This window comes from Lissotriton vulgaris, chromosome 7, assembly GCF_964263255.1.
Source record: "Lissotriton vulgaris chromosome 7, aLisVul1.2, whole genome shotgun sequence".
In the NCBI taxonomy this organism is placed as follows: Eukaryota; Metazoa; Chordata; class Amphibia; order Caudata; family Salamandridae; genus Lissotriton; species Lissotriton vulgaris.
The window spans coordinates 1,618,863,315-1,618,879,332 of record NC_141695.1 but is presented as its reverse complement, the minus strand read 5'-3'; the positions used below and the strand labels follow the sequence as shown (position 1 = coordinate 1,618,879,332).

General features: G+C 44.2%; 1 protein-coding gene across 2 annotated transcripts in view; it reads right to left on the bottom strand.

Moving 5' to 3' along the window:
* The window catches only part of KCNS1 (potassium voltage-gated channel modifier subfamily S member 1), a 164,207-nt gene extending 148,397 nt beyond the window's left edge, over positions 1 to 15,810 (bottom strand). For both annotated transcript variants that reach the window (XM_086929032.1, XM_086929030.1), the window contains exon 1: positions 15,709 to 15,810. The gene's annotated coding sequence lies outside the window, so the exon portion shown is untranslated. The remainder of the gene's footprint in view (positions 1 to 15,708) is intronic.
* Between the last annotated feature and the right edge of the window lie 208 nt (positions 15,811 to 16,018).

The window sequence follows — 16,018 nt, the reverse complement described above, 5'->3', positions numbered from 1 at the left end:
AAAAAAAGGCCCTGCAATAAAATCGGCCCCCAGGTTCCTAAAACCGGCCCCCACCCGTGTGGCGCACCGGGGGATTGCCCGGTGCCCGCTACGGCCAGTCCGGCCCTGATTCCATCACGCCTTCATGTAACTGGTTATCAGGACCCTGTCATGGAGCTCTAAAGCCCCTTTCACGGATAGTGCTGTTTGTCTGTAGAAAGATCTCCTGGGGGCCCCATTCGCGCAGCAAAATTCAGGTGCTCCAGAACTTGCTGCCTTTTCACAGTCCACATTCCTCCATGACCAGGCTCATCTCCCAGCAAGCCTTGTAGATTTGTAACCTTCTCCTTGGGCAGTCAGGACGTAACAGCTAACTCTATCCCCTAAATGGTTAATTATGTGACCGCGCCCTTAGTTTATCTCCTTCTCCAGTGGCACTTCTAGCTTTCCAGCCACTTGTTAGATCACTGCCATCAACCTGGCACACTCTCCATGGCCTCCTGCCATTCCCACAAAAATTAAATCATCCATGTAACAGATTAGATGCTCTGAGCCCATCAAGGTCTTCCCCGCCCACTCCAGGAATGTGGTGAAACACTTGAATGCTGCAAAGGCCACTAAACACCACATGGGCATCACTTTCCCAATGTAATGACACTCTCCAAAGTGTATCCCTAAGAGGGAAAGTCCACTGGTAGCACCAGTAACAGACGGAAAGCTGACTCTATCTCTGGCTTTGCCATCTCAGCTCCAAAGCCTCATCTCTACACCAGGGCCATTTCCATATCCAAATCCTTGTGATCAACTATGCACTCTCTTCCAATATAATCATTCACCAACTTAGCCTCTAGCCCGGACAAGTGTTAGATCAACCTGGCTACTATGGATGTCTTTTTTGCCACTATGCTCAGTGGTGATATCATTAAAATTGGAATTGGCATGCCCTTGAACTGCCCAACCAGCCTACCTACTTCAGTCTCCTATCTTTATTTGGCCTGCACCATTCCTCCTTCTCTTTTGAGGATCTCATTATGTCAGCTAATTGCTGAATGCATGGTTTATGGTATGGAATACAAAAACCGTCAGTGAAAGCTTTCTCGGGAAATTCTGCAGGTGCCCTAATCAAGTATTTCTTCAGCTACTGGGCCATCACCTCCCTCTTAATTAGTATGTTGGCCCTTTCCCACAATACATTTTGATTCCTCCCACCCCTACCTCCTCCATGTGGTCCTTTCCCCACAATGACCTCATGGCACTGTCCCAGCACTCATGCCTGAAATGACATGGTGAACTATACCAGAACTCCTTTGTCTTAATTCAAGCACACAACCCTGCAGCTCCCATATGGGTCTCCCCTGAATGGGGTGTGCCTCATTGGCAGGCCACTCACTAGCTGTGTATGCTGACAGTATCAGCCTGGTTGGCATCTTGTATTTGAGACAGGGCTTGTTATCCACTGCTTGCCCTCCATGTCTTTGATGGGTCCACTCCCCTTCCCGCTCTGAACTCCTCATCATATCATAACCAGGTCAAATACCCTAAGCTTATTTGAGCCATCCGGATCAAGTCCCTATATTTTAATAGCGCCACACTTCTTTCAGTGTGATCATCCCATATTATGCTGGCATAAAGCGTGAACAATGCTGCACATGTATCAATATTGATAGGAACTCAGAAACACTTTGCCACCTCCCTTTCTTCCTTCTTAGATCCCTCTTTGCTGCGTCTTTCTCTGTGCAATCATTTCAAAATGTTAAAATACTCAGGTTAAAATACACATATTTTTCATTTTGTAGTGGTCATCAAGTGACTGCCCAGGGGTATCCCTCTCCCCATGCAGGGCTTCTTAACTACCCCTTCCATTCCCTTTTTCTGTTTGTCTTTCCAGTCACTTTCGCTTTTGTCCACCTGCCCCACTACGTTAGCTGCCCCTGCTACTGTGTCATCCCCACTCGTTCCACCATCCACATTCTCCCCAATCAGCACCCTCAGCGCAGCACCTTCACTTACTATCTCTAGCGCTCCCTCCCCCATTTGCATTACCATATCATGTGTGATGCCTAGCTTTGATCATTCATCCCCTCTCCTTTCCAAAACCATCTCCCAATCCGCCCACCATTTTTCATGAAATTCACATCAATGCACCCCTGAAGCTTACCTCTTGGTCTTGCCTCACCTTCTTTCCCTCCCACTATATTCCTTTCCCACCTTCTCATGCAGACCGCGATCTGACACCATGCTTATTTGTTGAATTGTGTACCTTGGCCTGCAGGGACACTGTTCACCTCCTCCTATGATCAACATCACCATCACCATCACCATCACTGATGTCACTCCTCTCCGCATGTCTTCCAAACAGCAGTGGGCGACTGGCCTTCCAGACCATTCTTCATAATCATAATGCCCAAGGATGAGTTGCTCCCTTCTTCTCTCCCTAGTCCCCTTGTGTCTGTTGCATGCTCCTTCCACAGCATGCTCACCACTAATGGCATTCTCTCACCTTGCCCCATGCTAGCAACCCTTATAACTGGCACCAACATGCTCCAACCCATAGCGTCACCATTTAAAGATGTCCCGACTGCTCAAAAAGATCTTCTTTGTCACTCGCCACACACTCTTTCCAACACTCGTGCCACTATTATCTAAAGCAATGTACTGCCATTGGCAGGAACGCAGTAGCCCTGTGGCTTCCAACGTCACCCTCATGCCTATGGGTCTCCCCTAAACTCCCTTCACGTAGAGAAGTCAGTTCCCACCCCCTCCATTTAGCCCGTCCAGCAGAGAGCCTGTCTCCAAGCTCTGTCCTATCATGTTGACCATGTTGGGTACTTCCACATTTCCCTAGTTCTACACCTTGTTACTCAGCTCTGTCCTGAAAAAAGGCACTCTCCATTGAACCTGTGACAGAACTGGTAAGGATGAACCCAAAAAAATCATCTAAAGTTTGTGACTTTGCATTTTAGATGTCAAGTAAGGATGAGTATATTTGGCTTTTAACCCCTTCACTGCAGTGGCTATTCCGCCACAGTGCTAAGGGGGGAGGGCGGCCGAGCGACGGGCGCATGCTGGTGACGGAACCGCTCCGTCACCAGCGTCGGTTGCGCTGTGCTCATGACGGAGCGGTTCCGTCATGGCCCCGCCCGCTCAATAGAACGCGCCGCATAGGCGTGGCGGCCGGGACATGACGGAACCGCTCCGTCATCAGCACAGCGCGCCCGCGGCTGATGACGGAGCGGTTCCGTCATCAGCAGGGGAGGGGTTAAAGCACAAGTCAACGAGAAAAACACAGAGCTCTCTTGAACCCAGCTCTGCTTTGACTTGGGACAAATGACTGCACTGAGACTAGACTTGGAAACACAATGGATGTAGGTGAAGCTCTAGTAAATGCAGCTACACAGTTTAGTTGTGTTTACACAGTGTTGTTTCTGGGAAGGTTTAGTAAAAGTATACATTATCAATATAAATAGTAATAATAGCAGCGTAATAGAAATTGCAAAATATAATAATAGTGGTATATTATTTTGGTGTTCTTAGTGTAACTAGCTATGTAGTATAGCTGTGTTTGAAAAGTGTATGTGTATACATTGTTTAGATAATAGGAATAATAATACAAATGTAAATAAAATTACAATAATATCCTATTGTGCAATAAAATATGTTATAATTCAAGCACCGTGGCAATATTATATTAATACTAATAATAGTGTACGTATGGTATGGCACAGTAAATATGGCTATATGTTAAAGCTGTGTCTTCATGAAATATATTTTTGTTTAGTAAATGTATATGACTTTATTGCAAATGCAACAGTAGTGTTTAAATAGTATAGTACAGTATGATAATAATATGACAGTAATAGAATATATATTTATAGTAACTGCAACTATGTTGCCTAGCTGTGTTTGAACAGTATATGTATATGCATTTAATAATAGTATATAGTAATTATAAAAGTATTAATAGCATCTTAATTGAACAATATTGTACAGTACAGGGCAATGTAATATAAAACTAAGCAGTATATATTGTTTTGTTTATGTATAGTTACATGATATACCTGTGTTTGAATAGTATATAATAATCACTTAAAATAATCATAAAACAGTAATAATTGTATAGAAAACGTTAAGAATACTACTATTACTATATCACTACTACGACTACTACTACTATTACTACTACTACTAATAATAATAATAATAAAAGGTTTGTGGTACACAGAGCTATGGGGTATAACTGCATTTGAGCAAACAATGTATATACAGCTAAAAATAGTTCATGGTATTAATTGGAGAATAGGAATAACAGTATAATATAGTATAATCATAGTAGTTATGGTAATACTATATAGTAATGTCAATAGTAAAATAGTACATTGCTCTGTATAATAATAGCACTTGTAATAATATTACTATAGTTAATAGCAGCTTAAAGTGAGGGAGATTGAAAAAACTGGACGGGACCATATAGAGTGTTCAGACTTCCACTTCATGCCCTCACCTCTCTCACCCTGCCAATGGAGATGTTGCAGTAGCCCAGGCAGGGTTGCAAACACAGCCAGGCATTACCTATGTGAAGTGGAAAGATTTCCACTCGCCTTCTGTTCACATCCTGCAACAATTGTATATAAAACATTGTGAGGCCAATGATCAGATGATAAGTGGCACCACCAAGTAAAGAGCAAGGGGCAGAGTAACGAGTTCTGGTGCATCTCTGCAAATCAGCAGGGATGCGCCAGAACAGATGTGACAAGCAATTCCCTCCCTGCACCACCATGAATGCATCGCATTTACAATGCGGCGCACTGTGGCTCAAGGATAGGGCGATGCGTGTCGCATCCTGTTGTGTAAGGGCGGCGCATTGCTGGAGTCGTGCCGCAAGCGCAACGAGGCTCCAGCAATGCTCAGGGGCGCCCTATGCCTAACATGCTGCGTCACTCCTTATGCCTGCTTCGAATAGGCGCAGGGTTTTGACGCAGCATGTACATAAAAGTGACTCCGTGAAATCTTGTAAATTTAACTGCATCACTTTTACGAGGCGTTACTGCGACAGAACGCCCACCCTGCGCCGGAACGCCCACATGAAACCTAACCCAGGTTTCATGTGGTGCAGGGCTTTACAACGTGACACATCTCCCGTCACGTTGTAAATAAGGCGCAACGTGGTACATGGTTTACGCCGCTGCTGAGTCACAGAAGTGACGCAACGGCGGCGTAAATGTGGCGCATGGGGCTTGCAAATCTGCCCCCAAGTGGCAGTTTCTTTTACTTTTCTTTCTGTCGCGGTCTACATAGATGTGACTGTCAGCACTACAGCTGCCTTCATGAATAGTACAAGTGAGCTGCTGAACACCCCTGTAATTAAAAAAGATGCACAAAATAGATGAGCCAAGTACCTATAGATTCATATTATATTTAATACTGTATGAACCAGTTTGGGAGAAATACAGCACTCAGGGGTTAATAGCCAGTTTGGGGCAGATGTACCAAGATTCCATTTTGCGATTTTTAAGCAATTGCTATTTAGAAATCGCAAAATGGAATGTATGTAGAAAATCGCTATATTTTAGCGATTTCTTAGTCTTCCTTATTTCCGAATTCGCATTTTGCGAATTCGCAATTAGGGAATAATTTCCCATGCATTCCTATGGGCCAGGAGGCCCATAGGAATGATTGTGAAAATATTCTCAATTTGCAATTCGCAATTTGCAAATTGCAAATTGAGAATAATTTCAAGGGTGCAGGGGTGTCTCAAAGACACCCTGCTTTACCCCTGAAATCTACATGTGTGTGCATATGGCGCACATACATGCCCTATGGGCATGTGTGTGCGTCACATGCCACCTTCAAAAATGCCAAATTGTGCATTTTTAAAAGAATTTGCAAATTAAAATCAACTACAAGTTGGTGGTAATTTGTGATTTCTTAAGCGAAATTTGCAATTGTAAAATGCTACATACATAGCATTTAAGGAATCGCAAAATTGCGATTCCTTAAATGCTATGGCAAAATAGGGAATCGCAAATTTTTGCGATTCCTTAATTTGCGAATTTTTGATGCATGCCAAAACATGCAAATAGACCGTTTGCGATTCGCAAAGGCCGAAATACTGCGAATTTCGGCCTTTGCGATTCGCAAAAGGCTTGATACATCTAGGCCTAAGTGAGATAATTGAGGATACTGTTTTAGCACTTGACTGTCTGGGTTGAGCAGTTCAAGGCTTACTTGGGTGGTGGTGTGAAGTTAGAGACTCGGATCTCACTAGTTCAACGCATAAAATAACTCTAAAAATATGGTTGACCAGACAGGGCTTTAATTAAGAAAGAACATTAACTATATATACATTTATTACCTACTGGCTGTCGCTAGTGCTTAGATATAGTTAGGACCATGTTTCCATGGGAAAAGCATTTTTTGACTTGCCTATATCTTTGGCGCCATTTGACGGTTCTTCACAAAATGTTCCCAAAAAAGTGTCAAGTTACCCTTGTTGTGCATGGAATGTTTTAGGGTGATCCATAATGTGTGGGTCCAAAAACAAGAGGGGTTTCCCATGTTATTTCCAATATGAACTTTGAACACGACTACAGCATGAACCGCTGGACAGAATTACACAAAATTTTGCAGAAAGTAGATTTGGTTACGCAGATCATTCTTTCAGTTATTTGGTGTAAATCAGTTGAGTAGTTTTAAGAAACTAAAGAAAATCCAAATTTGTATTTTTCCGATGGTGGTTCTTTCTCGAATAATAATGAGCTTGTGCAGAGATCTGCAGAGCTCTGATTGGCTTCCAACACTTCAACCTGGAAGGGTTGGCAGCCATCTTGGGACTCGGCATTAGTCAAGTCGCCATAAAAAAGTGAAAAAAGAAAAGTGGGCAGGGTAGGAATACCCTGACCTTCAAGCCTTGGTCTTGATGTCCCAGATGGACCCTGGCAGGCTAAAAAAAAAATATGAAAAAGAATTTACTGCAAATTCAAAAATTTGTGGCAAAAAAGATAAAACAAGCGTGTGCTTTCATGCTTGTTTTCAAAAGGGCACCCGGGTGCGTCAGGTGCCGAGCCCCTAGGACCACCACCTCCCTGAGACAAAAAAAATAAATTGGCGGGGATGCACATACCCCTCAGTCTCACCACCTCCACTGGGCCTAAATAATCAATAATACTTAGAGGGGGCCACGCAGCCCTCCTCTTGAGTCATATATGGCCCCAAGGACTAATAACACCCAGGGACAGCTCCAACTATGTTCTTGGGTGCCCACCCCTGGGACATAGCTGTCTGCATAGCTGTCTGCTCTGACTTCGTGGGAGCTTTGACAGCTCTTGTCAAGTCAGAGCAAACACGAACTCTGCTCTCAGCAAGTGAGAGCTGTCAAACCGCTCACGCTTGCTGAGAGCTGAGTTTTTGTCTGTTTCCCAACCTGCCTTGAGGCTCCCCCTGTGGTCCCCAATGGTGGTGACTGGGTGCCTTGGGTGGGCTTCAGGGAACCCACAATTAAATTGGTCCGGGGAGTGAGGAGCGTGGCCGCCCTCCTCCATTTATTTGTGGCTGGGTATTGAATGATGGGGGTCCCCGGGGCTGAAATCGGCCCGGGTACAGGGGCAGTGCAGTCACCCTCTCACTTCCCACTTTAAAGAAAATATTTTGAACCCAGTGGTCCACGGTGCTTGGGGGTCTGCGTGGCCCCAACATCATTTTTAAGTTAGCCTTGTGGATGAGGTGGTCCCCGGGGCACAAGAAAGCCCCAGGTGGGGGGTCCAGGCAGCCACCTTCCTTTGTTAAAATAAAGCCCAGGAGAGGTAGTGGTTCCTGGGGCTCTTGGAGCTAAATGGAGTGGGTCCCCGAGGCCCCCTCCTTAATATCAGTAAAGCCCCGGGGAGGAGGTTGGCCCTGGTGTTTTTAAGTGGGAAAACAGAGGGCAGAAAAATAAGCAGGAAAGACAAAACAATGGGCAGGAAAATGAGCGAGAAAGGCAAAACAAAGGAAAGAAAAATTAGTAGAAAAGGCAAGACAGAGAGCAGAAAACGAGCAGAAAAGGCAAGTCAGAACAGAAGAGGGCAAAAAAGAGGGGAGAAAAATTAGTAGGAAAGGCAAAACAGAGGGCAGAAAAACAAGCAGAAAAGTCAAAATAGATCAAAAGAGGGCAAAACATAGAGCACCAATACACTCACACACCCACTCACTGACCCACTCAAAGACTCACACACCCACTCACAGACACAAAGTTTCAGCCCCGGGAACCGTTCCCAATAGATAAAATATGGCTGCAACTTTCTGTTCAGGTTGTGTCCAGCCAATCAGAGCATTCCAGTTGGCGCATGCATTTGCAAGTAATTGTGAAACCGCAGTGAAATATCTGCGACCAGAGATACCACTATTATTTTTAGCTTACATTTCTCAAAAGCTACTGAACAGATTTATACCAAATTGGCAAAAGGCACTTCCTTAAACCAACATCTACCTCCCTGCCAAATTTAGTGTAGGTTCATTCAGTGGTCCGAGCTGTAGGTGTGTCTTAAGGTTTCTACGGGAAATAAAATTACAAACGCACCCTTATTTTGTGCCCCAAATTCTCTGTCCTCACTTCATGGATTATCCCCAAACTTTCCACAACAACCAGAACCTACCTTGACACTTTTTGGGGAAAATTTCATGAAGATTGGTCAATCTACGCCAAAGTTATAGGCAAGTCAAAAAATGCTTTTCCTATGGAAACATGCAACTGCCAGACAATGGAGATGTGGGCCACTTGGGCTACATTTTTTTTTATTTACTTTTTTAAAAAGGATTTTTTTAGCTTACCTGCTACACATTTTTGTCACATTTTCCATCTAACACAGCACACTGAATTGCATTTTTGTAAATATACTAGAAATATTTGGTTTGACTTCAGTGGCATTTGGGATGGTGACGTAGGCTGTTTCCACTGTTTACTCACTTAGAATAGTGCCTGGAGTATTACAAATGAAGTTGTAACCAAGGGCTTGCCAAAATATTTGAACCTGTACTTGCTGCTAACAAAATATTAAAACAACCTGGATTGTAAGAATCCATGATTGCTTCCTCTCAATTATGAATTAGCTGATCTTTGGTAGATGATTATAGGGGCATATGGCTTTCCACTTTAGCTATGCACTACTGTGCACCTTGTGGAGTTGGTCGAGGGCCTGACCTGTGGCCAAGTCCTGTGCTCAACTCTGCATAGTAAGCTAATCCCCCGCCTCGCATGGCCTTTGGCTGTGCACGGAATAGGGTTGGCCAAAAGGGCCTGGCCTGTGGCCACAGGGAGCCCTCAACAATTGTGGGCAGCAAACCCTCCTACCACGCTTGGCCTTCAGATATGCCCAGGATCAGTTCGCCACTGGGCCAACTGCCTTTTGGCAGCCAACAGACCACAGACATTCAAGACCCCTTTTTTAGGTTTTGCCTGTGCAGCGCTTGCGCTGTGCTTGAAACATCTATTGTTTAAATATAAACTTAAAAGAGACTTTGATCCGCCTCCTCTCTTTCCTGGCTTCTCATTGGTTCCTGTGCGTGTTACTTACTTTTTCTCCATTTCTATTGGCTGTGTCATATTTTCCTGCATTTACCATTGCGTGTTCCTCATCTGCTCTCTTATCAGTTTCCGGTTGCTGACATACTATTAACATCCGCTTTGGTGGAACAATTTTTTTTCATAAAGTTTTACCTCTTTTCTCTTTGTACTATTGCATTTTATTTATTTAGCAATTTATCACCAGGGAGTTAGTTATTTGCATGGAATCACAGGATGTTGCTGCCGCTGAGACTCGAACCGGGATCCCCAGCTCTGATGTCAGCAGCTTTGACTGCTAGGCCACATCCTCTCCACTCTTGTGTTATTTGACAGAGAGCTATTTCCTTCCTCTCGGTGATGATTGATAAAAACAGTACTTTATTCATCACATAGGTTAAACTGATGCATTACCAGTGCTTGTTTTAATGGTTTTCGGATCCCCCAAGACTGCACAGGCGCAAGTCCAGACCTGTGTGCTTCGTAGAAACTCTTGCATGAGCAGAGGTAGTATTGCTAGCTCGCAATGAGAGTCCAGTGGATTGCGGAAACTTCCCCCAAAAGGTGCAGCAGATCAGGGTACCCCGGTACTGCTCTTTTATACCTTATATTTTTTAATTTTTGAACATAAGGACCGAGTGCAGTGGTGGCCGAAACTAAGAAAGGATGGTGGACAGGTGTCGGGAACCTGGCGGCAGGGGAAGCGGGTTAATAATAATGAAAAAAACGTACCTGATGGCGCCGGCTGCCTCCCGCGTTGCGTCTTTCCGCCCAGCCAATCCCTGTGCTGTAGAGCTGCACGGGGATTGGCTTGAGCGGGAATGAAAGACGCTCCACTCAGGCCTGGAGTCTGTAGGGTTTCCCTAGTCCAGCTGCTCAATGCAGCTGGGCTGGAGAAAACTTAAGTGTGCATGTGTGTTTTGGTCAGCCTGAGACGGTTGGCCAAACACACCTGGGCACTTAGGGAGTGCACACGCACTCCTCCACCCCTCCCATGCCCCGCCCCTCCATGTTCAAGCTGGCACAGAGCCGGAAAACAAAATAAACAAACTATGCCAGAGCATTGTTTTATTTTTTGTTTGCTGGCGCTGCGCTAGGCAGTGAGCCACCGCCGCCACTGATCGAGTTAGAAATTGTGTGATTGGGGGACTGTTGCAAGAGTCATGCTAATCCAACTATCCAGATATACAAATATTTTTGACCTTCATTTATTGAAAAATACAGAACGGATTTACCCAAATCACAAAAAGCACTCTTTCTGGCTCAAGATCTAGCTTTCTGGCAAATTTGTTTTAATTCCGTTCAGCTGTTTGGGATGTCCCTCTGTTCAAATGTCCCTATAGAAATTGCATGGAAAAACTGCATTGTGAGACCCCTTTTTAGGTCTTGCCTATGCAGCGCAAATGCGATGCATAGGAGACCTTTAGCCGTCGTTCAGCTCTTTTTCAAAGCACATACTCGTGGCGGCATACACCTTGTGGGAGCGTGCAGGGGTGCACCACAAGCACGAGTATGTGCTTTGAAAAAGAGCAGACTGCAGGTGCACGCACACACGCACGCACCACTCCCGGGCCAGCAAACACATGATTGCAGTGCCAGCAGTATGTTTTCCTTTTCACTCGTGCACAGCTTTTGTTTTACTTTAAATAAAGCACTAAAACTAATCACATGCCTTTGGCGTTGATAACTTTCAAAAGCTCTCGCAGCACACAATTCGCCTGTATGTAACTTTTTAGATTACATAACGCTTGAACTTTAGCAAAACGCAAAACTTTATTTTTGGGTGTGACTTCTTGCATTCTAGGTGCTGTCACTTTATCAAACAACAATGCTTTCCTACAATATATGCTTTATTGCATGCCACAATGCTTTAACTTTAACAAATTGCAGCGCTTCCATTTCCTCCATACACACGCCTACCAGAACTCTAATACCGGTGAACGCACATGAAGCTTGACAAGGTGTGTTTTTTGTTGCAGTTTTATAAAACGCTTACTCGACCCTAAGGTATTAGAGCACTTTAAAAGAAATCTAATTACATTACACAAGGGCTGTAGGCATGGCAAGATCTAGCGCAGAATTACGGAATCTTAAGCCGACGCCAAAACTAGAACCCAGTTTCTTAGTTCCAAAGTCGGCAGCTCTGGTTGTTACGCCACCTTCTTTTCCTATATTCTAGCCAATATTCTATATATAAATATTATGCGGTGGTAATTACATATTAAGATTACTAAAGCTGTATGTGTTACTTAAACGGGCGCTCCATTTCTCAAGGGTGGCAATGTAATCAAGATCGTCAGCCTGGCTGGTGAAATTGGTTAGTCTGGCTTCTGGCAAGCTCTTTATCCAACGTGGCCGCTACCGTAACTCAAGACCTCAGATTACTTCCAAATACTCTCACTCTGGCAGTTTCATAGCAACAGATCACGCCCACTACCGGGTTCGACCAGCACCTTTCAGGTGTCAACAGGATGCAGCGAATGGGAGACTGGAGATGCCGAGAGTGAGACACTCGATTCACAAGTACCACTGATTATGAATGGTCTCTGCTGCTGCGTGCTTTTAGGTCCTGCAGTGCTTCTCTCATTTCTGATCATCTGATATGTTAACGCTGTTTGTATGTAGCACATCGTATATTATTTCCAATGCCCCCCTCTGGCACTATTTGCTGTTCTCGCTTCTGTGTGCTTTGTGCTGGTGGATCGTAGCAGCAATGCTGAATATTTAATGGTTGGTTATCAGTTCCTTCCTTAGATCAGCTGCTCATCCTGAAAAATAATTTAATGACTGAGCAGTTAAGCTCTTGCCTGGTAGATGCATCACTAATGCACCAATTACAATGTGAACAGCACTAGGATAATCATTTAATTTCCAGTATTATTAAGACGTTCTTTTTAGTAATAAGTCACGTGGGTCTGCAGTCGAATTGTTTCACTTAGAAGCTTGTCCTGTTTGGGGTGTCTAGGATAGGTGCGAAATCAGTGGGGTTGGTGGCAGTAATGCAGGTTTACAGCAAGGGCATCTGTGGCACTCTATATGGCAGAAACAATCTGATAGGATTTTGGCATCTTAGGAAAAATGATTACAAATGTACATACAATTAGGCGATAGGAGTAGGGTGAATGGTAAGAATGTAATGAGAAGGAACAATGAGGGGTGGGTAGAGTCAGTGTTTTAAATGGGCTGGTACTGCTTCAGGTTTCTAGTTTATTTTATTTTGCTCGACTAATTAAAGCCATTGCAAATTATGTAAAACAGAATAATTAGTTATAGTTTCAACAATTTTTAAAATATTGTTATAAATCCATATCCCATATCGCAAGCATTGGCATAGCCAATAGGCCTTGCCTTTGGGACCTTATACCTGTTCAACCATGCAACAGTTGATGTTGTTGCACCAAAGATATTGTGCTGCATAACTGAATACTTATAAGGTCCCAAAAGTGAGACCTATTGGCTTTGCCAATGCTTGTTTTCTTGGCCCCCACTTGATGGAACACACACAACTTTCATGGAAGGTACCTGAGGTGGATGAACGTTTTCGGGGAAAGATTGGTGAAGATTTGTCTACGAAGCTAAAGTTATAAGCAAACACAAACCCCTCTTCCTTTTATAAATGGGAGCTATCTGGAACTACTCAGTGGCAACTTACAGTGTGTTTTTAGGATAGACAGACAGACAGACAGACAGACAGACAGACAGACAGACAGACAGACAGACAGACAGATAGATAGATAGATAGATAGATAGATAGATAGATAGATAGATAGATAGATAGATAGATAGATAGATGTGTATATTTTTTCCTATATGCGTCCTTGAATTTTTTGTCCCTAGGAAGCCAGTGAAAGATTGGACAAGGGCTCGACAAACCGTGTTGATAGACATTTGAATCACTTGAATTTAAAAGCATCCAGTTAAATTTCGGAATATCATTATATACGTACTGTTAAAATGTATGCCAGCCTTCTAAAGTGATTTAAATACTAGACTGCATTACGTTGCACCATCGTTTTGATTAATGATGATGTTTAGAGGAACCACCGTTGTTGCGTAAATATATTTTTAGAACTTCAAGCACATGGACAGAAATCATTGCTTGCTAAATGAGATAATAGATATTTCTCTATATATGTCATTCAGGCATGTGATTCATTTTTGAACACTCACTTTTTGTAAAATCCGTTATAAACATAACTATCAAAAGCAATGTTGAGTAACCATGTCTATGGCAGCATTGTTCTTATATAAAAATAACTTTTTGAAAGCACGCTCATGTTTGGGAACATTTTTAATGTGTAAGCACAATACAATACGTCACACATATCTATGTATTCTCAGATGGAAAATACCTGATGGGAAATCCATCAGGCTACTTACAAATATTTTTACTCGGGTCAGTTACAGAGCGCGAGATTTAAATGGGAGTACACTGGAAAATACAACTGTATGAACCAAAATACCAACTGTAGTCAATAGACCCCAATAACAAGTTGCAAGATGCAATGTTCCCCCAGGAGTACTACAGGTGTCCAAAAACCAACATGGCAGCTACTAGGTCCAGCAGACATTTTTTGGACTCGGCCAACGGGGATTATCACTAGGGTTGTAAAAAGGCACCATCAGGTTTCAATCAATGCAGCTCAGAGTCCACGGGCTCTAAAACCACACACTAACCTCAGGCCACCATGCAACCCATCAAATACCAAACTCCACACAATATCTGCAACAGGAGCAAATCATAAACACAAGCGTTACTTCACACTTCCTGTAGGGGCCAATCCCAGCTGACGAGGAGGCACAGTTAGGCGAAACGGCCGGGCAGAGTTCAAGGTCACAATGCGCAAAGGCCAGTAGGTCACTGAAGGGCACACTAGGCTAGAGCAATCACTATGACGGCCACTTACAATATCACAACATACATATGTCACGCTCGCTTGGTTTTAGGATCCCCGATTTACACAGTAAAAAGTACACACACCAGGGAATAAATTCACCCTTTCTTTACACGCCTATTTACCCCACACCGCTCCCTCCTCCCCCCCACCCCCCCCCCCTTTCCGGGCTCCCCGATGTACATGTACACCTTGTTGTGCTGGGTTTGTTTCTGCAATGCCGTTTTCCCAGGATTACATGCCAATGGATTCGACACATGGTGCGGAATACTTTGAAAAACTGTTACATGGACATTCTGCACGTACAGATCCATCCATTCATCCGTCCGTCCATTCATTCATTCATTCATTCATTCATTCATTCATTCATTCATTCATTCATTCATTCATTCATCCATCCATCTATCCATCCATCCATCGCACACCCTCCCTAAGTTGCTTACATTTGTTTGTTGATGTTTTCATTCGTGCACTCAGTTTAAAATGGTCATAAGTTGTATATGTCTGGCGTTGTTATGCTTTCCCCGACGCGCGCCCTGTAGGGACGGAAAGGCAGTGTCTCGGCGCTATATTACCACGACGAAATGAAATAGGAACCGTACTAAACCGGATTGGAGACTTTGGGGACCACGGTTGCCTCTTCCTAAGCAAACTCAGGCCATTTCAGACGCTTGACAAGCTTCATTTATGGGTATATTAAGATCGGAAAAAGCGCTAAAGGCAATTTCCCACGCAATTTAAGGGCGCTGAGTGGATTTAGACACTGGCGTGCAAAAATAAGGCAAAACATTGAGTTGACACCGCAAAGTTATGGTATGAGCAATTTTACAGCGCTTACTACCTATAATGAGACTCTGAGCCGCTTTATCAGTGCGCCTAGATAGCAACTTTTGGATGGAACGAAGCTGCTGCTGGGACGGCACGCCAGGTGAATTGGCCACCTTGGCACACTATTTTCAATTAGTCCACAAAACAAGATCGCGACCCAAGACGTCTTGAACAAGTATAGCGCTTTTTGCCTTAAGACTCAAATAGCGCGCTTTGCAGCGCAGCCTAGCACCTTTTTTTCTAGTTAGGGTTCCTTCGTGAGATTTACTCGTGTCATCAAATATATGAGAAGGTGGGAACAAGCGCCCGAGCCCAGACCGAAGGCAGCCAGAACAGCCACCTTCGCACCACAATGTCCCTGCCTGTCCGTCTGCCACCAGAGCAACACAAACACAACTTGGCACACTGAGCCCAATTATTAATCACGCCTGTGGGCAGACACCGAGCAGTGCGCGTTCTAACAAGAGTGCTTACCTGAGGGCACCAAAGACGACTGGCGGGCATGGTGGCTGCGAACTTCTGCTCGCTTGCCTGGCTCTGCTCGTGCTGTCTGTCGGTCTTAAAGGCACAGCGCCGGTTTGTCCATGTATGGGAGAAGTACCGTGAGTGACTGAAGTCGAGCTCAGAAGTACCTACGCAGTCCCAGTGCCCGCGCTCAGGCCGGAAACCCGCTGTGGAAAACGCGTCACTCTTTTTCTCCACGGGGCATTCCTTGGCGTATCTAATTAGAATGGTCACTAGAGGGCTAACATTTGTAAATTCGGCAAGCCACACGCCCAAACAC